Here is a 26890-nt window from a genome sequence, read left to right as displayed (position 1 = left end):
AAGGTTGCTCTGCTGCTGCCTGTGTTGGACTGGTCGCATGAATGTGACTGAAGCCTGCTCTGCTGCTGCCTGTGTTGGACTGGTCGCATCAATGTGACTGTAGCTTACTCTGCTGCTGCCTGTGTTGGACTGATCGCATGAATGTGACTGAAGCTTGCTCTGCTGCTGTTTGTGAGGGACCTGTCACATGAATGTGACTAAAGCTTGCCCTGCTGCTATCTGTGTTGGGACCGGTCTCATGAATGTGACTGAAGCTTGCTCTACTGCTGCCTGTGTTGGACTGGTCGCATGAAAGTGACTGAAGCTTGCCCTGCTGCTGTCTGTATTGGATTGGTCGCAAGAATGTGACTGTAGCTTGCTCTGCTGCTGCCTGTGTTGGACTGGTCGCATGAATGTGACTGAAGCTTGCCCTGCTGCTGCCTGTATTGGATTGGTCGCAAGAATGTGACTGTAGCTTGCTCTGCTGCTGCCTGTGTTGGACTGGTCGCATGAATGTGACTGAAGCTTGCCCTGCTGCTGCCTGTATTGGACTGGTCTCATGAATGTGACTGAAGTTTTCCCTGCTGCTACCTGTGTTGGAACAGTCGCATGAATGTGACTAAAGCTTGCTCTGCTGCTGCCTGTATTGGACTGGTCGCATGAATGTGACTGAAGCTTGCTCTGCTGCTGTTTGCGAGGGACCTGTCACATGAATGTGACTGAAGCTTGCCCTGCTGCTGCCTGTGTTGGACTGGTCACATGAATATGACTGAAGCTTGCTCTGCTGCTGTTTGCAAGGGACCTCTTTGCATAAATGTGAGAGAAGCTTGCTCTGCTGCAGCTCTGGTATTAAACATGTGTGAAGGTGGACTCTATTAACTAGCCAAGGGAAATTGTTCTGTGAATGTCGAGGGAGCTTGCTCTGTCAGTCTCCCTGTGCTAGTCACTCTGCACGGACTTTTTCAAGGATGCTCAGAGCGACTAGCACAGGCAGAGGCCTCGGTATCCTGCAAACCTATTGAAAATTGGAAATTTTGAAAATTGCAAAAAACACAGTTGATGGACAGAATGTAGAACAATGTCATACATTCACCCCAGTACAAGGATCTGGGCCTAAATCCATCGTTTTTTTGCACTCCACACCACCCTGGGTTAGACACTGGCTATATGCAAATCAGCTCTGACCCTGTTCCTCATGGGAACAGTCCAGTCCGAACTACCAAGCCATGTCTTTCCCAGACAGGACCGGGGTGAAAATTGCAAAAAACACAGTTGATGGACAGAATGTAGAACAATGTCATACATTCACTCCTGTACAAGGATCTGGGCCTAAATCCATCATTCTTTTGCACTCCACACCACCCTGGGTTAGACACTGGCTATATGCAAATCAGCTCTGACCCTGTGCCTCTGGGAACAGTCCAGTCCGAACTACCAAGCCATGTCTTTCCCAGACCGGAATCAAGCATCCAAAGAGCGGTTTTTGGCTAGCCTGGGACTCACGTTTGAGTATACCCAGCACACTCGGGGTGAAAATTGCAAAAAAACACAGTTGATGGACAGAATGTAGAACAATGTCAGACATTCACCCCAGTACAAGGATCTGGGCCTAAATCCATCGTTTTTTTGCACTCCACACCACCCTGGATTAGACACTGACTATATGCAAATCAGCTCTGACCCTGTGCCTCATGGGAACAGTCCAGTCCGAACTACCAAGCCATGTCTTTCCCAGACCGGAATCAAGCGTCAATTATTGAGCACTGGCTCATGCTAGGGCTTCCAGGCGCTATGATGATGCTGAGTATGTCCCTGTGTTGCGAAGAAAGACGTGCACTCTGCCCTAGATTTAGATGGTGATAGCCTGCGCGAGCCTCTGGTCTCTTGAGTTCTCACGGAGAGCTGTGTCTATGTCCCACATCCCAGCACAGTTTGATGGACCTTCAGGTCTCGCATCTCCTCGCTGTGCCCAAGAATAGAAGCCCTCAGAGGTGTCCATGTTCCCACCTCCGGGTTTAAAAGGCGCCTGGGCCCCCTCTGGGTCATGGGGTGAATGCATACGGCGAAAGTGAATGGAGCCAGTCATGGGACGAATGAAAGACGTCCTCATCCCCTTTCCCCCCAAGACCCCTTCTCAGGGTCGTTTGAATTCTCTCAGGTAGGTGCAGGAAATTCTGTAACCCCTTCAAGAGAAAACACACCGCTCCAAACACGCCGACCCCTTCTAAGACAAAAGCGCGCATTGTGTTCTTTCCTGTAAAGGTCTGCTCTGCTTCTTGCTGTTCTCTTTTCTGCGCACTTCTCCGATTCTACATTTATTTGATTTCGGAGGAATATGGGCCCTGTGTTTATACTGCAGCATGAAGGCCTAAAAATATCCCCCTTAATGCCTTCAGCATGGGAGAAGCAGACCATATGCTGGCGGGGAAACAAAAGAGAGTCTGTTATATTAAAAGTTTCATATCCACACTCCCACCCGGCTGGAGTCCCCTCCCTCCCGGCCTGCCTCTCCTCCTTCCAGACTTCCTCCCTCCGCCCGGGGCTGGGACACGGAGAGGCTGAGGAGGAGGAGAGAGGCGACCGTCTGCGGCAATCTGTAGGGGTTAAGCAAATGTGGTTGGAAGACGAGGACCCCAGGGGCCTGGAGGACGAGGAGCGGCCCGGGGCATCTCTGCCCCCTTGGTCCTGATGCAGGTGAGGGCGCGAGTCCCAGGGACGCGCCGAGGGTGGGCTGGGAGCCACGAGGCAAGCCAGGGGGAAGATTTAGAAACTCGAGCCCCAATTATAACTTGTGCATTTGTGAGTGATTTGAATATCGGGACAGACGATGTTCATTTTCTTTGGTTTTACTAAAAGAAAATGGTGCGGTTTTTGTGTGAGTTGTATTTTAGTCGCATTTATATAGCGCTTCATGTCCGAGCAGAGGTGCAGAAGAAGTCCATACAGCTAGGAAAGAAGATGGTTATTTTATTTTGCCTTTCCTAGTTATTATGTTTATTTTTCGTGGTCCGGTGTGTGCTGGTCCTGGATAGGGAACGTTTCAGAGGTTCAAATATGATTTACGATCCTATATCTGGTATGTGACTAGAAGCTTGAGAAACATGACTTTTTATCAGCCATATATGAGTGTTGGGTATTGTGGCACGAAGATTCAGGCATTTTAACTCACTTTAGAACTTGCATTTTGTAAGTGGTGTAAAGATTCGGAAAGGACTTCTAGATTTCGAAATTTGATCCTGTTGAGGTCAGGTACATCATATACTTGAATATGGCCTATATATTTCATTTTGTTGTTTTGAATAATTCTAATGGTGCTAGTTAGATGCTTCTATGCACAATCAGAATTGGTATAGGTTGTGGGTTGGTGTTGCCAGCGTTTTTTTCTTTATTTTCTCAGGTTGTATTTGAGTTGGCAGAAGGTTTTCAGCTGAATTGATTTTTCCTCTCAGTTTCAAGCAGCGGAGGAGGCCTGCCAAGCCTCCATGGCATTCTCTACTTGCCATAAAGTCAGGTTTAATAGAAGCCCCAAATCTGGATCCCAAAATGAGCCAATGTTTGCTACATGCTGTGGCCAGCAGCAGAGCACAGGTATGTGACCTGTGTGCAGTGTGTGTGGTGTATGGAGATATGTGATCCATGTGTAGTGTGAGTAAGTGATGGAGATCAAAATGCATATGCAGTATGTGGACAATGTGTGATCAATTTCTTCAAACATGTGCAGGGTGCTGGGGCGATTATCTATGAGCACATGTGCTGTGTTACTATGGCTCATGGAGAAGTGTGATGCCAAGTGCAGTGCGTGGGTTCTGCAACCCTGTTCACATGTCTAGTGTCCGGGGGTTCAAGGTTTGTCAGCCTGTGCACGGTAGGTGTACATTTTACATCTCTGGGAACATACACACTGTGTGGTCTTTGGAAATGACTTTGGAAATGTGCAGGATGTGGGGATGCAGAGAACGTGTGCATTGGTAACACATAACAGCTTTATCTGAATGCTCCTAGCATCCAGTCAGTAATATTAGTAATAAATCTACCCAACACCGTTTGATTTTTAATACTCAAATATCAGCATGAAAAATATATTGGAAAGAGAACCATTTTTCGCCAAACATCAACTTATGATTTCTGATTTTCATCTTGAATATGTTTTTTAGTTTTGGTATACATATATTATTTCAACCAAGGAGAAGTGTCTAATTTTGCTCTCTGGCTGTGCACAGGAGAGTTAGTGGTAGTTAGAGAGCTACCAGTAGCTCGTGAGCTACTTGTTGGAAAAGCCTGATTCACAGGAGATATTTAGGCATGTGCTCCGCGTGTGGGGGTGGAAGCTCTGTTTGGATATATGCAGGGCCCGGGGTTCCATATCAAACAGCACAGCCGGAGTGTGGGCGATGAAGGTCTATAAGATGTGGAGAGCTCTGTGGGCATGTGCAGTGTGGGGGGAGAGTTCTGTGGGCATGTGCAGTGTGGGGGGAGAGTTCTGTGGGCATGTGCAGTGTGTGTGAGATGGAGAGTTCTGTGGATAAGTGCAATGTCTAGGGGTGGGTAGTTCTGCTGACAAGTGGAGCGCTCTGTGGACCTGTGTAGTATGTGATGGTTGGAGAGGTCTGTGATCATGTGCAATGTGTGATGGATGGAGAGCTCTATGAACATGTGCAGTGTCTAGGGAATGGAGTGCTCTGTGAACATGTGTGCTGTGTGGAGTATGGAGAGCTCTTTGAACATGTGCAGTGTGTGGGAGATGAAGAGCTTCATGATCACGTGCAATGCCTGATGGATGGAGAGCTTTGTGATCATGTGCAGTTTGTGAAGAATGGAAAGCTCAGTGGACATGTACTGAGTGTGAGGGTTGGACAGGTCTGTTGATATGTATAGTGCATAGATAGTGCACAGACTGGAGAGCTTTGTGGACCTGTGCACTCTGCGAGAGATAGTGATATCTATGAACATCTGCATTGTGCGGGGGGTACAGAGCTCTGCAAACATGTGCAGTGTTTGGGAATGTGAGCTCTGTGAACATGTGTAGTATGTAGGTTCTGTGAACATGCGCGGCGGGGAGGGGAAGGAGAGATCTATTGCTATGTGCAGTGAGGGGGTGAGTTCTTTTGATATTTGGGAAGCTCTATTGACATTACCTGTGTGTGGGGGTGGATATCTCTGTGAAGAAGTGCAGTGTGTGGGGTGGAGAGCTCTGAACATGTGCAGTGTGTGGTGGATGGAAAACTGATCATATGTAGTGTGTGAGGGTGGAGAGCTCTCTTGACGCTTGCAGAGCTCTTTGGACATGTGCAGTATGTAGGGGTGGAGAGCTCTGCAGGTGTGCAGTGTGAGTGACCGACAGCCCTTCAGACATGTGGAGTGTGTGAGGATCACTGGGAGCAAATGTAAACAACGTGTGCAGTTGTGTGTGTTTATGTCTTCAATGAAAATCTCTCTGGCTTGTACAGAATGTTGGGGAGGCGATGTCTCTTAGCATGAACGACGAGAAGGGGTGGGACTCTCTAAGATTAGAAACATGGGGCTTATCCTTTTGGACTTAGTCCACTATATCCTTACCCTGTCCTCGCATTTCAACACTTCTCCCCAGCACTTTGCCCTCCTCGTCCCAGTGCATTGCAGCCACTGTAATTGGTTCGAATGGCCATTCTGCCACTTGATGGACAAGTCTGCTTGATCTGAAGACCTATTTGTGCAGCGCCGTAGTGCCTAGAACGGGTCTTCGGACGCTACAGTAAGCAACTCAAATACATTGAACTAAACAGGTACAGAAGATAAGTCGACAGGTATAGGAGAAGTGGCAAATGGAGGCAAGAAGGTAAATAAGGCAGGAGATGGAGAGGTAAATGGACAGGAGAGGAGAAGTGCGTGCATGAAAGGGAAGGGAGAAGAAAGAACCAGAACAGCGAGGGACGGGCGAATCACTGAGAAATGACATCAGGAGAGCAGAGAGGCTGAGTGCACATTATCTGCAGATGAAGCGGCGTGTTCAGTCGGTTTTAAAAACACGGAGTTCTCCAGATGCCAGACATGTCTGTGCAGCCCGCCTCTCCCGCCTCCTCGAGTTACTGAGTGCCCAGGCACTGTACACAGCGGAGCCTGTAATATCCGACGCTCCCACATCCTCCCAGAGGAAATGTGATACCCAGGGCCCGCCGAGGCCCCCTCCGAAGGGGAGGGGAGCGAGGGCAGGCCAGGGCAGAAATAGAAGGGCACAGCCCTGGAGCTGGTCCTAGCACCCGTACCGTGCAGACATGCAGGCCAGACATGATGCTTCAGGGCGGTGTTTGGATACGGCGCTCTGACAAAAATCATAGAAACATTGTCGATCATTACCACAGATAGCGCCCTCAACACAAAGCGCCTGCACTGGCTCCAGCGTTACCCTTTACTTGCAAGCCTAACGGGTCGTTTCTACCTGGTCCTGTGACAGACATTGGGCTCCTGGCTATCAGCCTGCAACATTACTTATTAGTACCAGTTCTCTTTCCTCTCTATTCATTCCCCAGATGTTGTCCTGAGCTACGCAAGCCACCAGGGGGCGCGTTGAATACGCGATTTGAATGAAAAGGTCCTAATCCCTGTTTACCTCCTCTAACGAGTACATGTCCAGCCATCCCCGCATTTATTTCCGGTACGCAGGGCCGGGCGGGCCTTTTCTTCCACGGGCATTTCTCCAGTGGGCTGGATCCGTGGAGACCGTTTGGAAAAACCCATGGCTGCTCCTGTTGCCCCTGTCACTTTTCTCAGTTACCCCGAGGTTCACTTCAGCAGGCACAGGGAGGTTTCAAGAGAGAAAGACTGGAGGAGAGGGAGGCAGGGAAGGTATAGAGGAAGCATCAGAGAGGGACACGAAGGATAAGAGACTGGGGAAGGAATGAATGGATGAAGGGTGTGTACTAGCCCCTCTTCTTTTTATACTGTTTATTAATGAAATAGATACTATTTTAAAAACTATAAATGCGGATGCACCCAAGATTAAAGGCGATTCTGTCCCAGTGTTATTGTATGCCGATGACGCTGTTCTGCTCTCTAGAACACCTATTGGACTACAGCGTCTGATGGACAGATTTTCTACCTTTATTAGGGATAGGAAACTGTCCATCAATAAGGGAAAAACGCATACTATGGTCTATGGGCACAGAAGTAGGCCCTCTAAGGCCTTTTTTATCGAGGGCGATAAGGTGCAAGATGTAGGTAAATTCTGCTATCTTGGTATCACTTTTTCAAAGGACAGGAAGTGGACTAACGAATTTATGAATATTAGCAATAAAATGGCTAAAAATGCACATGGTGTTTTTAGATTTGCGGCAAAAGTCGGGGACAGACGAGCCAAGGACATGCTCCATATCTATCAATCTAGATGTGTCAGCATCACAATGTATGGAGCAGGAGTATGGGGACATATATATGATCATAAGTTACAGGTGGAGGAAAATACCTTCCTAAAAAAGCTTTTATGTTTGCCAACATCTGCCCCTACTGAGCTAATTCACCGGGAACTGGATATTAACTATCTAGTCGATGTTTTATCCCTGAGGCCACTTATGATTTGGCGGTCAATTTGGCTACAGGATGAGAGTCTGCTTAATAGATCAGTCATTGAGGATTGTTTATCTCTAGATAAATTTTGCAATATCCCTTGGTTAAGATACTTGGCTGATTGTTTCTTAGAAATGTTTTATTTAAATGTATTGACTGACCCGGGTGCCGCTTCTTTGATCCCAAAAGCAGAGCTGAAAGCAACTTTTATGGCACATCAGGCTGGGAAACGGGGGTCAGCAAATGGTTCCCTGTCCACAGTCATGTTCTTTAGCAAATATAAAATCAATGAAGGTTTTCCTAGATATTTATGTTTGGTGACAAGACCATCCCACAAGTTTGAGGTTTGGAGTAGCACATCACTTAGTGGCCCATCCGAGTATTAAGAAACATCCAACAGGGCCATGTCAATGTGATGGCATCACCAAACAAAGCACCTTGCACTTTTTATTGATCTGTAAATTGTATGTGAATTTTAGGATAGCTTATCTGAAGCTCTTGTTTGTTAAACATGGTGTATGTACAGTGAACCAGGCAATGAGTCTGTTATTTAATTTGGAAACTGCCGATATTTGTTCTTTTTACTGCTACATTTTTAAATCAGTCTATTAGGGCACGTAAAAGTATGTTATTTTAAGAATCATGTTCTAATCCTTGATTGCAATCATGTTTTACCTGTTTTTATAATTTGGTGTTGTGCTTTTATGGTCATCCTGTATGTACCGAATAAAGCTTCATGAATTGATTGGATGAAAAGAGAGATTTGTGAGGGGACGAAGGGAGAGGGCGTGGCTGGTGTGAGCATTCTTTCCTGGGCTGCTTTTTGTTCTCAAGTCTGGCCGTGTAGGTAAGGCCACCTAGGCTTATTTACTGCCTCATTACAAGTGGGTTGGTTAATTCCAACCCCTGGGTAAACCCCTGTTTACGCATGGGTTGGAATTACGAGTAAAAGGCATTTAACGATCCGCTAATTATCGTATATGTTAAATGCCTCTGGCTTCATTACATTTCAGCAGGTTAAACATACCGAAATTTAACAGGGAACATATGTACTATATTTACCTTGCCATGAAGATTTTGGTTCATTAAACGCCAAAATCCGCATGATATTCACTACAAACTCATAATAGGTGCTATTTATTGCACCTGATAATGTACACTATGGCATAGTTATTTTTCAGGTGCGCGAAATAGCACCTACACTCGTAATCAGTGCCTAATCATGCTCTACACTTGTCCAAAACATCTACACCCATCTCAAGCAGGCAAAGACCTCGACCCACCCGTGCCCATAGTGCAGAAAAGGACCCAGAGGTCACTTTCCTATACACAAGCGTTGACAAACCGGATAGGTGTCGGCTGTGCAAGAGCCATTGGCTTTGCCAATGTGTTTTATCTATGTTGTATAGAGTGTGGCTGCTGTTTTGCATGGCTAAAAGTTAGTACGAGCACCCAGCCATAGAGGCACACTACGAGCTATCGCACCGCAGGTTATCGAGGCTCTCCCACTGTTCATGCAGCCGCGGACCAAGTTCACTTTCTCCTCCTGCATTGCAGGTCCTAGAATGCCAATCCCTGGCCAAAGTCTCATTATCATCATACCATTAAATTTCAAACGACAACACCGGGCCCCACTAGTGGTTCACATTCCATTGCTAGCACCGGACCACACAAGTGACCCATTGCAGGCTACCGTGCCCTAGGCACCCCACAGCCACAAATCCTGCCGGCCAACCCAGACAGCCACTCCCGTTGCAGGACTGTCCGGTTCCCTTGCAATTGCTGACCTCCCCCGCAGCTCCCCAATTGGTTCACTCATTGAAGCTCTCCTACCACGTGTCTAGCGCTAATTTCCAATAGGCCACCTCTCATTCATAAAAATACATTTCACTTACAGATATTCTGCTGTCATGCTCTGTCGGTGTTTGATATGTGTGTATATGATATAAGTGTGTGTCTGTCTTTTGTAAGTGTGTTGTGTGTTTGATATATTGGTGTGTGTTTTTTTAAATGTAAGCCCCTGAATGTGTGGGACCCCCGCTATCAGAGAAAATAGCCAGAATAGGCTCCTGCATGCTTTCTCAGCCCGCTAGCAGGCAAATGTGCCCGAAACAGCGTTTCCCCAGTTCAAGGTGCTCTGTCACTATTGGGGGTGCCCCGTTTTGTGATGGGGTTAAAGGGTTGCCATGGTGTTTGCACCTGCTGCCTCGGACAGAGGTTGCTCTCTAATAACCGTCTCGTTCTGGAGTCTGTTTCAACCTTAACCAAGATTGGTCGCTAGTGTGGCAGCCAATGAGAGAAGCAGATGCAGCCTTTTTTAAACCAAGTATCAGTGCTTTAAATGAGATGGTCCTGTGAGGAACCATGTCCATGCACTTCTTTAATTTCTAAAGCAGGGCATCGCCACTCTTAGGAGGGGTACAATACCTTCAATGGAAGAGAACCGTCAAATTTCAGTAGTAAATATTAACTTTGGGATGGCGAATACATGCACGTTTATCATAGTCCTTGGCTGGAGCTAGGTCCCTGTCCAGCTCCTCTCAAAATGGAGTATATTGTGCAGCCTGGAGGCAAGTTGAATATTCAATGTGTGGCCTCAACTCACCGTGTGGAACTTTTGTGCTGGTGCTGTTAAGGATGTTGAACTAGAGGTAGGCACTGCAGGTAGCTACCCTCTGTACCTGGGACTAAGCTGTGGTGAATTTTAGTCTAATAGGGAACTGAAACACCTCAATGGCTCAGTGAAGGACCGTCTATGCACTCTGTCCAGAGGCTGTGGGGGCTGAAGTGCCTAACCAGCGTCCCAGCAATCACACCAGTGGTGTACGACTGATATGCAGGAAGGTCAATCATGGAGTCATGATCCTGTCTGATGGTCATGTTCCACTTCACCAAGAAAGGCCCCACTCAGGGACCCCCACTCTGTGCCCTTCCATGTCTGGATGTGGAGACTTGGAACCAGGGTACCCATGGAAGCATGTGAGGTGTGGGTATCAAGATAAACCTGACACTCCCTGTGGTCTCTGTACAGTGAGGTTGTAAATGTCCAACACTTGAAGTCCCGCCGGAATCCAAACTAGAGATGTTCGGAGTCCCTTCTTTTAAATCCAGGATCCTCTATCCCCAGTTACCCACCAAGTTTCTAGGCAGAAGTAATAGCATATATATATATATATATATATATATATATATATATATATATATATATATATATATATATATATATATATATATATATATATATATATATATATATATATATATATATATATATATATACCACAAATTTCACTCCGAAAAGGAAAACAGAGGCCAGAGGGGGATCCTTTGGTGAAGCTTTTATTGCCCAGATGCACAGGAAAACAGTGGCGGCAAATATATTTCGGCGATGTCCGTGCCTTCATCAGCGCCCTTCACTGTGAGGAGTCTTTCGAATTTGTCCAATAGTCCTGCTCCTCTGTTTAGTAGTTTTGAGGCCACTACACTCCTCCCACTGAACGATGCCGTTCACCTGTTGGTAGTTTAGGGTAAATGCCGAACTTCAACTCCCAGCATGCACTATCGTCATGCAGCCGGGCTGGTGATATGTGGGAGTTTTTAAAATGTTCGTTGTTGGTAGTGGCTTGGTGCAGGTATGGCGAGAGGACCCCCGCTGTTGACATCTGAGCTTCCAGACTTCACCTCGGGTCCCCTCGGTTCGCAGCCGCCGTCAATCAAGGTAGGTATACAAACGTGGGCTGCTGAGTAGCTACACAACGCCCTAACTGAAGCAAATGCCTCTGACCGTGCAATACAGTTCCTTGAATGGTGGTGGACACCGGGCTTTTCGTTTACACGAGGAAAAGGAGCACTGCACGCAGTGCGGTCGCCCATCTTGCCCGGGCCACTTGATGCTGCGAGGCCATCTGTGCATCGCTGCAGGCTAGCGCTGGTAATATGCCACAAATTTCACTCCGAAAAGGAAAACAGAGGCCAGAGGGGGATCCTTTGGTGAAGCTTTTATTGCCCAGATGCACAGGAAAACAGTGGCGGCAAATATATTTCGGCAATGTCCGTGCCTTCATCAGCGCCCTTCACTGTGAGGAGTCTTTCGAATTTGTCCAATAGTCCTGCTCCTCTGTTTAGTAGTTTTGAGGCCACTACACTCCTCCCACTGAACGATGCCGTTCACCTGTTGGTAGTTTAGGGTAAATGCCGAACTTCAACTCCCAGCATGCACTATCGTCATGCAGCCGGGCTGGTGATATGTGGGAGTTTTTAAAATGTTCGTTGTTGGTAGTGGCTTGGTGCAGGTATGGCGAGAGGACCCCCGCTGTTGACATCTGAGCTTCCAGACTTCACCTCGGGTCCCCTCGGTTCGCAGCCGCCGTCAATCAAGGTAGGTATACAAACGTGGGCTGCTGAGTAGCTACACAACGCCCTAACTGAAGCAAATGCCTCTGACCGTGCAATACAGTTCCTTGAATGGTGGCGGACACCGGGCTTTTCGTTTACACGAGGAAAAGGAGCACTGCACGCAGTGCGGTCGCCCATCTTGCCCGGGCCACTTGATGCTGCGAGGCCATCTGTGCAGCGCTGCAGGCTAGCGCTGGTAATATGCCACAAATTTCACTCCGAAAAGGAAAACAGAGGCCAGAGGGGGATCCTTTGGTGAAGCTTTTATTGCCCAGATGCACAGGAAAACAGTGGCGGCAAATATATTTCGGCGATGTCTGTGCCTTCATCAGCGCCCTTCACTGTGAGGAGTCTTTCGAATTTGTCCAATAGTCCTGCTCCTCTGTTTAGTAGTTTTGAGGCCACTACACTCCTCCCACTGAACGATGCCGTTCACCTGTTGGTAGTTTAGGGTAAATGCCGAACTTCAACTCCCAGCATGCACTATCGTCATGCAGCCGGGCTGATGATATGTGGGAGTTTTTAAAATGTTCTTTGTTGGTTGTGGCTTGGTGCAGGTATGGCGAGAGGACCCCCGCTGTTGACATCTGAGCTTCCAGACTTCACCTCGGGTCCCCTCGGTTCGCAGCCGCCGTCAATCAAGGTAGGTATACAAACGTGGGCTGCTGAGTAGCTACACAACGCCCTAACTGAAGCAAATGCCTCTGACCGTGCAATACAGTTCCTTGAATGGTGGCGGACACCGGGCTTTTCGTTTACACGAGGAAAAGGAGCACTGCACGCAGTGCGGTCGCCCATCTTGCCCGGGCCACTTGATGCTGCGAGGCCATCTGTGCAGCGCTGCAGGCTAGCGCTGGTAATATGCCACAAATTTCACTCCGAAAAGGAAAACAGAGGCCAGAGGGGGATCCTTTGGTGAAGCTTTTATTGCCCAGATGCACAGGAAAACAGTGGCGGCAAATATATTTCGGCGATGTCTGTGCCTTCATCAGCGCCCTTCACTGTGAGGAGTCTTTCGAATTTGTCCAATAGTCCTGCTCCTCTGTTTAGTAGTTTTGAGGCCACTACACTCCTCCCACTGAACGATGCCGTTCACCTGTTGGTAGTTTAGGGTAAATGCCGAACTTCAACTCCCAGCATGCACTATCGTCATGCAGCCGGGCTGGTGATATGTGGGAGTTTTTAAAATGTTCGTTGTTGGTAGTGGCTTGGTGCAGGTATGGCGAGAGGACCCCCGCTGTTGACATCTGAGCTTCCAGACTTCACCTCGGGTCCCCTCGGTTCGCAGCCGCCGTCAATCAAGGTAGGTATACAAACGTGGGCTGCTGAGTAGCTACACAACGCCCTAACTGAAGCAAATGCCTCTGACCGTGCAATACAGTTCCTTGAATGGTGGCGGACACCGGGCTTTTCGTTTACACGAGGAAAAGGAGCACTGCACGCAGTGCGGTCGCCCATCTTGCCCGGGCCACTTGATGCTGCGAGGCCATCTGTGCAGCGCTGCAGGCTAGCGCTGGTAATATGCCACAAATTTCACTCCGAAAAGGAAAACAGAGGCCAGAGGGGGATCCTTTGGTGAAGCTTTTATTGCCCAGATGCACAGGAAAACAGTGGCGGCAAATATATTTCGGCGATGTCTGTGCCTTCATCAGCGCCCTTCACTGTGAGGAGTCTTTCGAATTTGTCCAATAGTCCTGCTCCTCTGTTTAGTAGTTTTGAGGCCACTACACTCCTCCCACTGAACGATGCCGTTCACCTGTTGGTAGTTTAGGGTAAATGCCGAACTTCAACTCCCAGCATGCACTATCGTCATGCAGCCGGGCTGGTGATATGTGGGAGTTTTTAAAATGTTCGTTGTTGGTAGTGGCTTGGTGCAGGTATGGCGAGAGGACCCCCGCTGTTGACATCTGAGCTTCCAGACTTCACCTCGGGTCCCCTCGGTTCGCAGCCGCCATCAATCAAGGTAGGTATACAAACGTGGGCTGCTGAGTAGCTACACAACGCCCTAACTGAAGCAAATTCCTCTGACCGTGCAATACAGTTCCTTGAATGGTGGCGGACACCGGGCTTTTCGTTTACACGAGGAAAAGGAGCACTGCACGCAGTGCGGTCGCCCATCTTGCCCGGGCCACTTGATGCTGCGAGGCCATCTGTGCAGCGCTGCAAATATGCCACAAATTTCACTCCGAAAAGGAAAACAGAGGCCAGAGGGGGATCCTTTGGTGAAGCTTTTATTGCCCAGATGCACAGGAAAACAGTGGCGGCAAATATATTTCGGCGATGTCCGTGCCTTCATCAGCGCCCTTCACTGTGAGGAGTCTTTCGAATTTGTCCAATAGTCCTGCTCCTCTGTTTAGTAGTTTTGAGGCCACTACACTCCTCCCACTGAACGATGCCGTTCACCTGTTGGTAGTTTAGGGTAAATGCCAAACTTTAACTCCCAGCATGCACTATCGTCATGCAGCCGGGCTGGTGATATGTGGGAGTTTTTAAAATGTTCGTTGTTGGTAGTGGCTTGGTGCAGGTATGGCGAGAGGACCCCCGCTGTTGACATCTGAGCTTCCAGACTTCACCTCGGGTCCCCTCGGTTCGCAGCCGCCGTCAATCAAGGTAGGTATACAAACGTGGGCTGCTGAGTAGCTACACAACGCCCTAACTGAAGCAAATGCCTCTGACCGTGCAATACAGTTCCTTGAATGGTGGCGGACACCGGGCTTTTCGTTTACACGAGGAAAAGGAGCACTGCACGCAGTGCGGTCGCCCATCTTGCCCGGACCACTTGATGCTGCGAGGCCATCTGTGCAGCGCTGCAGGCTAGCGCTGGTAATATGCCACAAATTTCACTCCGAAAAGGAAAACAGAGGCCAGAGGGGGATCCTTTGGTGAAGCTTTTATTGCCCAGATGCACAGGAAAACAGTGGCGGCAAATATATTTCGGCGATGTCCGTGCCTTCATCAGCGCCCTTCACTGTGAGGAGTCTTTCGAATTTGTCCAATAGTCCTGCTCCTCTGTTTAGTAGTTTTGAGGCCACTACACTCCTCCCACTGAACGATGCCGTTCACCTGTTGGTAGTTTAGGGTAAATGCCGAACTTCAACTCCCAGCATGCACTATCGTCATGCAGCCGGGCTGGTGATATTTGGGAGTTTTTAAAATGTTCGTTGTTGGTAGTGGCTTGGTGCAGGTATGGCGAGAGGACCCCCGCTGTTGACATCTGAGCTTCCAGACTTCACCTCGGGTCCCCTCGGTTCGCAGCCGCCGTCAATCAAGGTAGGTATACAAACGTGGGCTGCTGAGTAGCTACACAACGCCCTAACTGAAGCAAATGCCTCTGACCGTGCAATACAGTTCCTTGAATGGTGGCGGACACCGGGCTTTTCGTTTACACGAGGAAAAGGAGCACTGCACGCAGTGCGGTCGCCCATCTTGCCCGGGCCACTTGATGCTGCGAGGCCATCTGTGCAGCGCTGCAGGCTAGCGCTGGTAATATGCCACAAATTTCACTCCGAAAAGGAAAACAGAGGCCAGAGGGGGATCCTTTGGTGAAGCTTTTATTGCCCAGATGCACAGGAAAACAGTGGCGGCAAATATATTTCGGCGATGTCCGTGCCTTCATCAGCGCCCTTCACTGTGAGGAGTCTTTCGAATTTGTCCAATAGTCCTGCTCCTCTGTTTAGTAGTTTTGAGGCCACTACACTCCTCCCACTGAACGATGCCGTTCACCTGTTGGTAGTTTAGGGTAAATGCCGAACTTCAACTCCCAGCATGCACTATCGTCATGCAGCCGGGCTGGTGATATGTGGGAGTTTTTAAAATGTTCGTTGTTGGTAGTGGCTTGGTGCAGGTATGGCGAGAGGACCCCCGCTGTTGACATCTGAGCTTCCAGACTTCACCTCGGGTCCCCTCGGTTCGCAGCAGCCGTCAATCAAGGTAGGTATACAAACGTGGGCTGCTGAGTAGCTACACAACGCCCTAACTGAAGCAAATGCCTCTGACCGTGCAATACAGTTCCTTGAATGGTGGCGGACACCGGGCTTTTCGTTTACACGAGGAAAAGGAGCACTGCACGCAGTGCGGTCGCCCATCTTGCCCGGGCCACTTGATGCTGCGAGGCCATCTGTGCAGCGCTGCAGGCTAGCGCTGGTAATATGCCACAAATTTCACTCCGAAAAGGAAAACAGAGGCCAGAGGGGGATCCTTTGGTGAAGCTTTTATTGCCCAGATGCATATATATATATATATATATATATATATATATATATATATATATATATATATATATATATATATATATATATATATATATATATATATATATATATATATATATATATATATATATATATATATATATATATATATATATATATATATATATATATATATATATATATATATATATATATATATACATACAACAACTGCAGTCTTCCACAACGCCGCCACCCAGCGAGCAGGGACAGGAAAGACCACGCAAGTCCAAACGTATTTTCGGCAAAAAAAAATGTATTCCAATATATATATATATATATATATATATATATATATATATATATATATATATGTAAGGTGGTTGTGCACACCGAAACGTGTGGTCCTCTGCCTGAATAAATATCTTTTCCGGACTCCTTTTTTCCGGTGCCTGCTTTGATCCTTGGGAAGAGCGGGATTCACCTTGAAATATACATATATATATATATTTATATGTATATATCTCGCTTACTACTCCTGACGAGGCGATGAAGTGCTTTGTGCTGGACTTCCCGCTGCTCTGGAATCCAAGGTTAGTAGTTAGTCCAGTATTCTTGGTTCTTGTTGCCCTTTGGGATTAGCCTCCGCACACAAGCAAACCATTCTATCAAGAAGGTTCCCTGGGCCTGTGGGATCCACCAGCGAAATCATGTTTCGGCTGTGACTGATGGCCCCTCCGGTATCAGCCTTTGAGGTTTCCGCAGAAGCACTTACTGTCGCAGCTGGCATGTTCGACATAAGAGCCTCACAGATGTGCCCCAGAGAGCTCGACAGCACCAGTGGATCTTTAAAAATCCATAACAACAGGCCTTCCGTTAAAAATCTCCAGTTGCCTCGCCAACTCAGACTTTCCCAGATGGGGGCCCTTTTCTGCTAAACTCAGCATTAAGAACAAGCCTGCTAAGTGCCTGGTCTACTAGGTAAACGAAGACTGTTGAATTAGGCTAGACTTGGTACCTTTTGCTGCTGTGTGTCCTGAGAGTGACTGAGTGCCAACACATAAACACTATCATATCTTTTGCTCAAACCCTCGAGGGTATATTGGGTTACTCACTCTTTGGTTACTAACACATAAACACAGCATTAAAGCGGGAGGCGTTAGCCCTTTGTGAATTCCTCCAAGAACCAGCCCGATAAACTAACATTGCAGTGTTTTTCACCCCATAAAATAACATTGGCTTATATTTGTGGTAATACCTGAGCAACCGTAATGGCTACGTATTAAAGTTTTTCTTAACTGTGTTTTCCTTAAACTGCTCTGCTTAAGTCTGACTTGATAGCACAGTTGTCTAAAGACTGATGGCTACCAGTGGACTTTGGCTCAGACTACTAGGGGCATTACCCTTTCACCCCATGCTATAGGCTTACTGGTGTATCATTCCACCTTTTACTGAGAACTTGCGTTGCAATGCACGACGGGCTATTTTACTATTCGAAGTACACTGAATTATCACACTAAATTATTTATTCCATTAAGGCATCATCATCGGGAAGCAATTGTTTTTGTCTTTATTGTCACTGCAGCAAACTTTAAAAAATATATATTTTCATCAGGACTCAACGTACAGCAAGATCTATTGGGCTTGTCAATTCTTGTTTTCCATTGGTGTGTTAAAGAGATATTTATTAACAAAGAAAGACATAGGCCTAGACAGTCATCTTTTTTAACATAATAATTACTGTATTACCTTGAGCGAGATTCATGGTTAACCATTGGAAACACCATTATCCAGGGCTCTGGACAGGGAGCAGAAACAATAGCAGAGGCAGAACTCCACAACTGGCCAACAGACCTCGTTAAAAAGTCTGACCAAATAGCTCCAGGTCAGGCAGAATCTATATCTCCAGTTATTGTCCTTCCTTTCACAACCAAGAAGGAAAAGTTGCATAGAGGCTAGTATGCTAACTATTGCTTGATTCTGGGAAAATTATTCCATCTTAGTTTTCCTGAAACTGTAAATAACGTGCAATGTGTATGTAATGCGCTGTCATTTTATTGTCCCACCAATGGCATCCAACGTCTACTATCTAATGTTTTGCATTGTTATTATGTGCAACACTTAACTGCACTTTGGAACTTTAGTTCGATTGGCTAATTGGAAATGAACAAAGACTGCAACTCCCAGAATGCATCTGTTTGATAAATAGCCTTATCATTGGTACGTCAATGGTGACACAGTGTTATGTAGTTACTCTTAGTGTATGAAAACACATATAGACAGAGACTTGAGCCACGCCCTTGCTTATGCACCCCAGGCTTGTTAAAACTCATTTGTGGGGGGTTTCTCGTGGCATAAAATTAGTCAGCGGTATCATCTCCGCCTTCAGAGTTGTCCGGTCAAGTTCCTGAGATATACTGCTTCATATGCTCATCACAGAGCAGGCGAGGATTAATTTAGAATGTTCAATCTGTGATTGACACAACCGATTCCCAGAAATCCCTAAACCACATTGAGTGACGCCAATGCGGCCTAGCCCATAGGCAAATAACTTACATTATCTTGTGGCATCTCCCAGCAGCCCCTCGTCTAGAAGATTTTCCCTCTAGACCTGGAGTCTGGCTTCCAGAACGTTCTTCATTAATCATCCCTCTTTGGTTTAAAGTTTTCTGCGTAACGAAGCCCTGGGATTTAGCTGACTTTCACGTAAACACAATTCGGATTTCCTGAGAGCTGTAAATCAGATGGCGGGAAATAGCCTTTTAATGCAAAGTTGTTTCGCATAGCGAGCTTCTGTAACTTGAGAGAAGAGTCCCTGTCCCTGGTGGGCCATAGTAAGAGTTGTGTAGGTGGGCGCGGAAAGGAGATAAATGGACGCTGTCACGAGCTAGCAGTGAGAAGCTCCAGTGAGGCGCTCGTAGCCCCACTAAGCCCCATGGACCCACCGCGTCGTCACTAAAAACTAAATACGAATATTTTAAAAAATCGCGCTACCTGCCGGCCGGGAGACACCCGACTTTTCCGGAGTGCGGGCGGGGTGGGAGGGGAGGGGGAGGAGGGAGAGGATGGGCCTGCTGCAGCTGCGCAAGTGGGTTTTTGGGCACAAACATGCCCGCGCATGCGCAGATTGTTTCCCTGTGAATTTGCTCTTAGAGAGAGGACCAGGGGGCGGGCCGCAGCCCACGGGGTTGCACAGGGCGAGCACTCATGGTGCCCCCCCAGCCAATCCTGGCGCTGCATACAGCGCCAGGATTGGCTGGTCAATACATGGCCCGGGTACATAACCCCCTGTCTGGGGGGCAGAGCTCTCTCCCTCCCTCGTACTGCGGCCTCTGTTTGTTAAGACTCCTTCATTTCCAGAGCCAATGTACATGAGGTGCTGTTGATAAAGACGATAGGGCAAAAAGATGAAAAACGAAACTTTACATGTATTGTAGTAAAATCATCCACTTTTTAAAAGACTGTCCCATGAAACCTGAAATCCAAATTAAAAGTTATACAAGTGAAAGTCAGTACGTGGAAAAAGAGAAGACCTATTAATGATTGAGGCCACACTTTCAAGTTCTCTTTATGTAGTGTCCCGGATCTTCTTGACCCAAATAGTGCAAAAAGCACAGCGGCATTTGTTTTTGTTTATAGAGTTAGTTTGCAGAAAGGACAAAAATTGAGATTCAGGCAATGATTGAATCTGGGGCTTCTGGTAATTTTGTTGATGCTCATTTTACTAAAACTATGGGAATAGCTATTGAAAATAAAACAGTTCCAACGTAGATTGAACCCTTGGTGGGTAAGAATTGGCATGTGGAGGTGTTTGGACAACAGGACGCAGGGATTATTTGAGATCTAATTGGTGCCTTAACTTTGCTGTCGGCCATTAATGTTGTCACTGTGTGGATGGGTGGGTGGATGGGTGCATGGATAAATGCATGCATGATGGGTGGATGGATGCATGAATGATGGATGCAGGTTAGATGGGTGGGTGGATGGATGGATGGGTGGATGCATGAATGAATGATGTATGGATGCAGGATGGGTGTGTGGATGGATAGGTGGATGCATGAATGATGTATGGATGGATGCATGCATGATGGTGGATGCATGAATGAATGATGTATGGATGCAGGATGGGTGAGTGGATGGTTGGGTGGATGCATGAATGATGTATGGATGGATGCATGCATGATGGGTGGATGCATGATGGATGGTTGGGTGGATGCATGAATGATGTATGGATGGATGCATGCATGATGGGTGGATGCATGAATGAATGATGTATGAATGCAGGATGGGTGGGTGGATGGATGGGTGGATGCATGAATGATGTATGGATGGATGCATGCATGATAGGTGGATGCATGAATGAATGATGTATGGATGCAGGATGGGTGGGTGGGTGGATGGATGGGTGGATGCATGAATGATGTATGGATGGATGCATGGATGCATGCATGATGGGTGGATGCATGATGGATGGATGGGTGGATGCATGAATGAATGATGTATGGATGCAGGATGGGTGGGTGGGTGGATGGATGGGTGGATGCATGAATGATGTATGGATGGATGCATGCATGATGGGTGGATGCATGATGGATGGATGGGTGGATGTATGGATGCAGGATGGGTGGGTGGGTGGATGGATGGGTGGATGCATGAATGATGTATGGATGGATGCAAGGTGGCTCGGGCTCACTCGCTGCGGTGCAATATGCAAATTAGTTTACGCCCCACCACTTTCAAATGTCACCAGCCACCCCTGTGTCGGGGTTTCCCTTACACACTTTTGCTTTGCCCTAGAAATACACGTGTTGCGCTGGAGGACGGGATGTTCCCTCCGTGGTTGGACAAGGAGATTCTGGGATAAACCCTCCTAGTTTGCAGTGCACATGATGATTCGCTGAACACCTCCTCGTATGTGGCGCATGGCATTCGGGCTACTCATTCGTCGCACTGAGCCCCTTCACATCTGGTCCATAATTGTGACTCGGGCAATTAACAGTTGTTAACTCCCTCTGCTGGGGGCATTTACAAGTGTTAACACTCTTAGTAGTAGTAGTAGTTAATAAGGTTCAGTTAATAACCACATATGTGTTTGTAAAACTAATCTAAACTTCTGTTTCCATAATTTATCAGATTAATAAATGGAAGTCCAAAACTGGAAACATGTCACTCCCCTCGTCCATCCACCACCCCGCCACTCTCCCCTAAGTGTCATCCAGTAAGGGATAACCCTTGATTGCCCGCTCAGAAGGGTAATATTTTAGGTCTCCCAAAACGCACTCCTGTGCCCGGGGTGCGACAAAAGTGACCTTGGGGAGCCCCCTTGAAGGTTAGATTAGGGTGTCTTGCTGCAGCCCACCATATCTGGCTGGAACATGGGCCTAACACAAGATGGCGAGGGTCCCCTGCAGGTTCTCGTGATGGGCCCCTGAAACTCAATAACTCACAGATATTTCAGTTTTTTAGGTTGAATGCGGCCTCCAAAGGGTGCTCCCCACCACTTGCAAAGCAGGAGCTGCAAGGGCTTTTGGACGTCTCTCATGCGATCGATGATGTACTGCATATACTCGATTTGGGGGTAACCTGCCTGCTGATTCTTCTTGAACTCTCTGCAGCCTTTGACACTGTTAATCACAACACCCTCCTCAACACTCTTCAACAGAGAATGGGCGTGGAAGGCACAGTGCTTAAATGATTTGCCTCATTCCTCTCGGACAGATCCCAAATGATCAAGATTGCGAACAGTCTCTCGTCTCCTCTGGTGGTTGATCAAGGCGTCTCTCAAGGTTCAATCCTTGCACCCACTCTATTTAATCTCTATCTGGAACCATTAGGGAACCTCCTAAGCAAATCTGGAATCCTCTACCATCTCTACACGGATGACACCCAAATCTACCTCAAGGTGTCTTCCTCACAAGATCTCTCATTACTCAATTCTACTCTCAACTCTATTCACAACTGGATGTTAAGTCACCAACTCATTCTCAATCCCTTCAAAACTGAATTCCTCTCTCTCCCTGCCTCCTGTTCAATCCTGGATGGATCAGCTGAATCTACTCAACAGTAAACCCATCATTGTCGACGGCGCTAAATCCCTAGGTGTCATACTTGACAAAAGACTCAACCTAATCTCCCACATCAACTCCATTGCCAAGAACGCACGTTCTCAGCTGCGACTTCTGTGGGGGATTTGTCAGTTCTTCCAAGAGAAAGACCTAAAAACCTTGGTCCAATCGCTAGTTCTCTCTAGACTGGAGCATTGTAATTCTCTTCTGACTGGCTTTCCGAAATCTCACCTCTCAACCCTCAAACCCGTCCTCCATTCCGCACCTCGCTTCATTTCAGGGTCCAATGAAAGTGACCACATCACTCCTATCCTGTTTCCTCTCAGATGGCTTCCCATCAAGGCTAGAGGTATTTACAAAACGGCTTGCATCACCCACAAAGCCTTGCACTCTTCCTTCCCTCGCTATCTGGCAAATAAACTGAAATTGTTGAGACCTTGTCAGAATGCTGGAAAGTTTCTGCTTGAGCTCCCTCCTTCAAAAGGAAAAAAATGATGGCTTAATCGTTCTCAGGTAATGCGGTGAGAATCTGGAACTCGCTTCCTCCTTTGCTCCATGTCACCACCTCCATCTGGATCTTCAAAGCGGACCTCAAATCTCTTCTATTCCAAAGACACTTTCAGAACGAATTCCTTCATTCTCAGACCCTGCCAGGAAGTCCGTTAGTCATTGTAAATTTGTAATATTTATCTATTTTTGTACATTCCTTGCTTGCTGTGTTGGATAATGTGTTCCTCTTGCTATTTTTGTCCGTTCTATTTTGTAACATTTCTCTCATGTAACGTAACCCGATCTATTGTACAGTGCTCTGACACCTTCGGGTAAAGTCTGCGGCTTATAAAAATGCATAAATAAATAAATAAATATATAAATGCGTACTTGCCTTTGATGCCCCAGCTCCTGAGCCATAGTCCCTTTGTAGTGCGCGCAGGGAAAGCTATCTACCTTGCCTCTGCCAGTGCATGAGGGTAGCACGCCCACCCTCAGTCAGTCATCTCGTGCTGTGATTACTGATGATAAACTGACTGAGGTCCACGAACCTGCAGGACAGATTCACCACTGGGCACAGGCAGGCAGGAAGTAACCAAGTGTCCCCCAGTGGACTTCCAATCAGAGAGCCCAGTAAGCATTCATTAAAATAATAAAAAGCAGTAAACTTTATTAATATGTGCAGATGTTTACAAACCTCTCCTTGCTTTGCAAAACCTCTTTTGCGATCCCAGTGAAAGCAGTATGAGAAGCAGGATTGACCTTCATTTCTATGTGGTGATCAGTGGCACGACCTTGGAACTTAGAATTATGACAGGTGCTGCACTTCTCCCACACAATTAGCGAGCTCAGAAGGATGCAAGGAGCCAGTCCCACTGCAATCTGAGCCCTAGATCTGTAGGCTGGACATCTCTCTGCTGTAGGGGCACCAACGCACTATGACAATGTGGAGCTGCAATGCTCTGACCTGACTGAACCCCTGCGCCAGGAGGACGTGGTGCGCCCTATGAGTGAGGGCTATAGCTAAGCCCACTGGGTGCATCGTGTCACTGTGAGTTAGGGTCTCAGGCCACTGCCTGAGAGGTCACAGACCTCAGTGACCGTGGCAGCAGGCACAGAGACCCGCGGACGTAGATGTCAGTTGGCACCATGCCATAGGCGACCTCTTCTTCCATTTCTGGCTTTTAATTCAAAAGCAACTGTTCAGGTGGTTTCAATTTTGCAGCCAAGTGATGTTCACTGCAAAGCCCTAGGCTAGCGGAAGTCAGGGTCGGATTGGTAACGTGGGCACTCGGGAAATAGGTGAAGGGCCGGTAGCCGAGTTCTAGCTGTAGGCTGCTTTTTGGGGCAGCCTGGGGGCTGTCTGTGCTGTTAGGATGCCGCCAGCGGCCCAGTGGGTGCCTGAGTGGCCTTTCGAGAGGCAGATGGGCAGAGGTATCGCTCCCTTTCTCTCGCTGGGCCGGCCCATTAATCTATGCAGATTGAGCCGGTGCAGGGGGCCTGAGCTGAAGTGGTCTCACTTGCATTCATGTGTGGCTCAGAAGTGTGAACTAATCTGTGCATTTTTTTTACGTAAGTGAAGTTAATAAAACATGCACGATAAAGAACAGGGGTGCACTGTTCCTAGGGAGGTGTGCGGAATGTCACTCACTCCCTTGAGGAAAGGTGAAAAAAAAGAAGTGAGGGCCCTAGGCCTGGGGAACACTGGTGACAGGGAAGAACAAATCTTGCTCCTTGTTGCCCTCACACACCCCGAAGGGTGTCATGCTTCATCATCAGGCAGTTGCTCCTCATTGGGCCGGCGCTGCAATGCCCCATGGGCCCCCCGAAGGGTCACTTTGTCAGAGATCTTTGGCAAACTGCCATATGTGCATGCAGGTGTGCAGGGGGAGTCCTAAGTGAGTAGGGAAAAAGTGCATGGAGTGATCTAAAATTGACTAAGGGCTACCAAGAGAATACATTTTAATAAGGTGGTACCCTTGCCAAAGTAAAAAAAACCCATAGGATTAGGTGTTACCCCACAAGGCGTAATGGGCCTGGGTAACTCAAATGGTCGACATGTTTTGCGCCTCTAAGGTCCTGTAGTATCCGTGGCTCTTCTTCAGGACCTAGTAAACGTTGTGTGGTGTCTAGTGCACGTGTTTAACCCCTTTCTTGCTGCCGTCGGATATTGGCTGACGGCAGCACTACCTCACTGGTGCTGCCGTCGACCGATGGCCGACGCAGCCCTGTCCGTTTTTTAAAACGGCCGCACTGCCGCGAAATCGCGGGAGCAGCCAATGGGTTAAGGAGTAATGTGTAGAAAAACAGATAAGTGCAGAGGGTCAGTCACCCTCTATGAGATCAGTGAAGAGGCAGACCTGTGCTTCCTACAGGTGGGCTACACATAAATAGTTGAGACTGCTTCCTGATCTTTGCCTGTAATTATTATACAGGAGAGCACCTTCAAATACATGAGGTCAGGGTGTGTACTGTACAAACACCTCTCTGGTGCTTGATTTAATAGACTACATTGGTTTTCCATGCATAATAGAGGCCACATATAGGTTACACAAGACAACTGGCTGGACTGTTCACTAATGTCATTGAGTGAGGGAGATGTTTTTATGTTCATGTTTAAAAACTACCACTTTTAATAAAGCCCTCTCAATGCTTTTATATAATCTGATATACTTAGAGGAAATGCTTCAGCACGTTAAATAAGTACTTTTTAAAATTTTGAGCAGACAATCATATTTTTGCACAATATTTCATGCATGATTTACTTGCCAAATATTCTCTTGGCTCGTCTCCTGCATGGTCTCTTAGAGCCAACCCAGAGGGAAACAACCATTACAACGCAGTCATTACAGTGCACTACCATTACAATGCAGTCAGTACAACGCAGCTGCCTTTACATCGCATGCTATTACAACGCATGCCATTACAACGCATGTCACTACAACTCATGCCATTACAACGAATACCATTACAAAGCATGACATTACAATGCACTGTAAGGTAAGTAATGGGGATTTTTTAATTCTAGGGTGGGTATGGGTATTAGGGTACATGGGAATAGTATTTTTACCTCTACACTACCCAACACTCACCCTACTGTTGCGCTCACTGGAGTGGGAATAGTAATTTGTACCCCTACACTATCCAGCACTTACCCTACTCTTGCCATAAAAGTATTATGCATGGAATGCATTGTAAATGTAGTTTCTATAAATGCGTTGTGATGGCATGTTTTGTAAAATCATGCGGTGTAATGGATGCTGCGATGTAAAAACTGAGTTGTAAAGGCATGCTTTGTAATTGTTTGCGTTGTAGCATCATATATTCAACCCAGAACCTCAGCTGTGGCTCGGCTCTTCCTATTAATTTGTTGGCTCGCGTACCTCTCTTCGTACGTCTTGCCCTGTTGTCATTGGCTGCCACAGTCTAATATTGCCTGTTCTCGGTGGCCACTGATTGGCACAGCTAGGCTTTGCAAATATAGGACCTGCAGCGATAGGCCTCACACTGCATGATGGTACCAACGATGCCCACGTTACTGCTCGGTACCTGTGTTCGCTAAGGGCCTCTTTGATGGTGTAGCGTGCTGTCTTTAGCCCCAAACAGTCTGCAGTAGTTAGGCGCTTCCTCCACAACTCTGCTCCTGCTGGGACTCACGAGACCTCTCATTTGGCGCTGTCTGATCCTGGCCCTGCCATAGACTCTTCTCAAGATGAAGGCTGTCTCGTGGAGGCCGTGCTGTGTTCTTGAGCTGCCCTGGCCATTGCAGACAGGTGGGCTGTGGAGAATAAAAAGGAAGGCTGAACTGACATTTTTGGGAATTGTGGCAACATTTTGAGGCTTCGTTTAGCAGTGTCAGAAAAAAAACAGCAAATATTGTAGGGCTTAAGAGCGTGGGGCTCGTCAGGAGACGAGATGCCAGGGTTTTGAACAAATCCCTGCCTCTTCCCGCTCTGGAAGCTGGTGGGCAAGAGAGTATGTTTCGAAAGGATGAGACTGTGAGCCACTGAAAAGGAGTGGATGATAAACAACTCAAGACATAGTGGAAGATGGGTGAATTTTAGAGCAAGAGAAAGAGAAGAACGAGACAGCAGCCTGAGAGAGGAGAAGACAGGCACAGAAGAGGAACCAGTGCACAACTCAGAATTTATTGCGCTTTCACTATATTAACTTACTTTTTAGGTCTCGACTGGCGAAAGCAGCGCTCTTGCGCTGCACTCGTCTTCCGAGAGC

The 26890-nt window shown here is 47.4% G+C and overlaps 1 protein-coding gene across 2 annotated transcripts in view; it reads left to right on the top strand.

Annotated features, from left to right (window-relative positions):
• The first annotated feature begins 2518 nt into the window (after nucleotides 1–2518).
• Nucleotides 2519–26890, top strand: part of SYNPO (synaptopodin) — a 217326-nt gene continuing 192954 nt past the window's right edge. Inside the window, exon 1 of one of the 2 annotated variants that reach the window (XR_015297540.1) lies at nucleotides 2519–2673. The gene's annotated coding sequence lies outside the window, so the exon portion shown is untranslated. The remainder of the gene's footprint in view (nucleotides 2674–26890) is intronic. The other variant, XM_086931296.1, reaches the window with a different exon arrangement.

This window comes from Lissotriton vulgaris, chromosome 7, assembly GCF_964263255.1.
Source record: "Lissotriton vulgaris chromosome 7, aLisVul1.2, whole genome shotgun sequence".
NCBI classification, from domain to species: Eukaryota; Metazoa; Chordata; class Amphibia; order Caudata; family Salamandridae; genus Lissotriton; species Lissotriton vulgaris.
The sequence above is the reverse complement of the archived record's forward strand: the minus strand, read 5'-3'. Positions and strand labels throughout refer to the sequence as shown.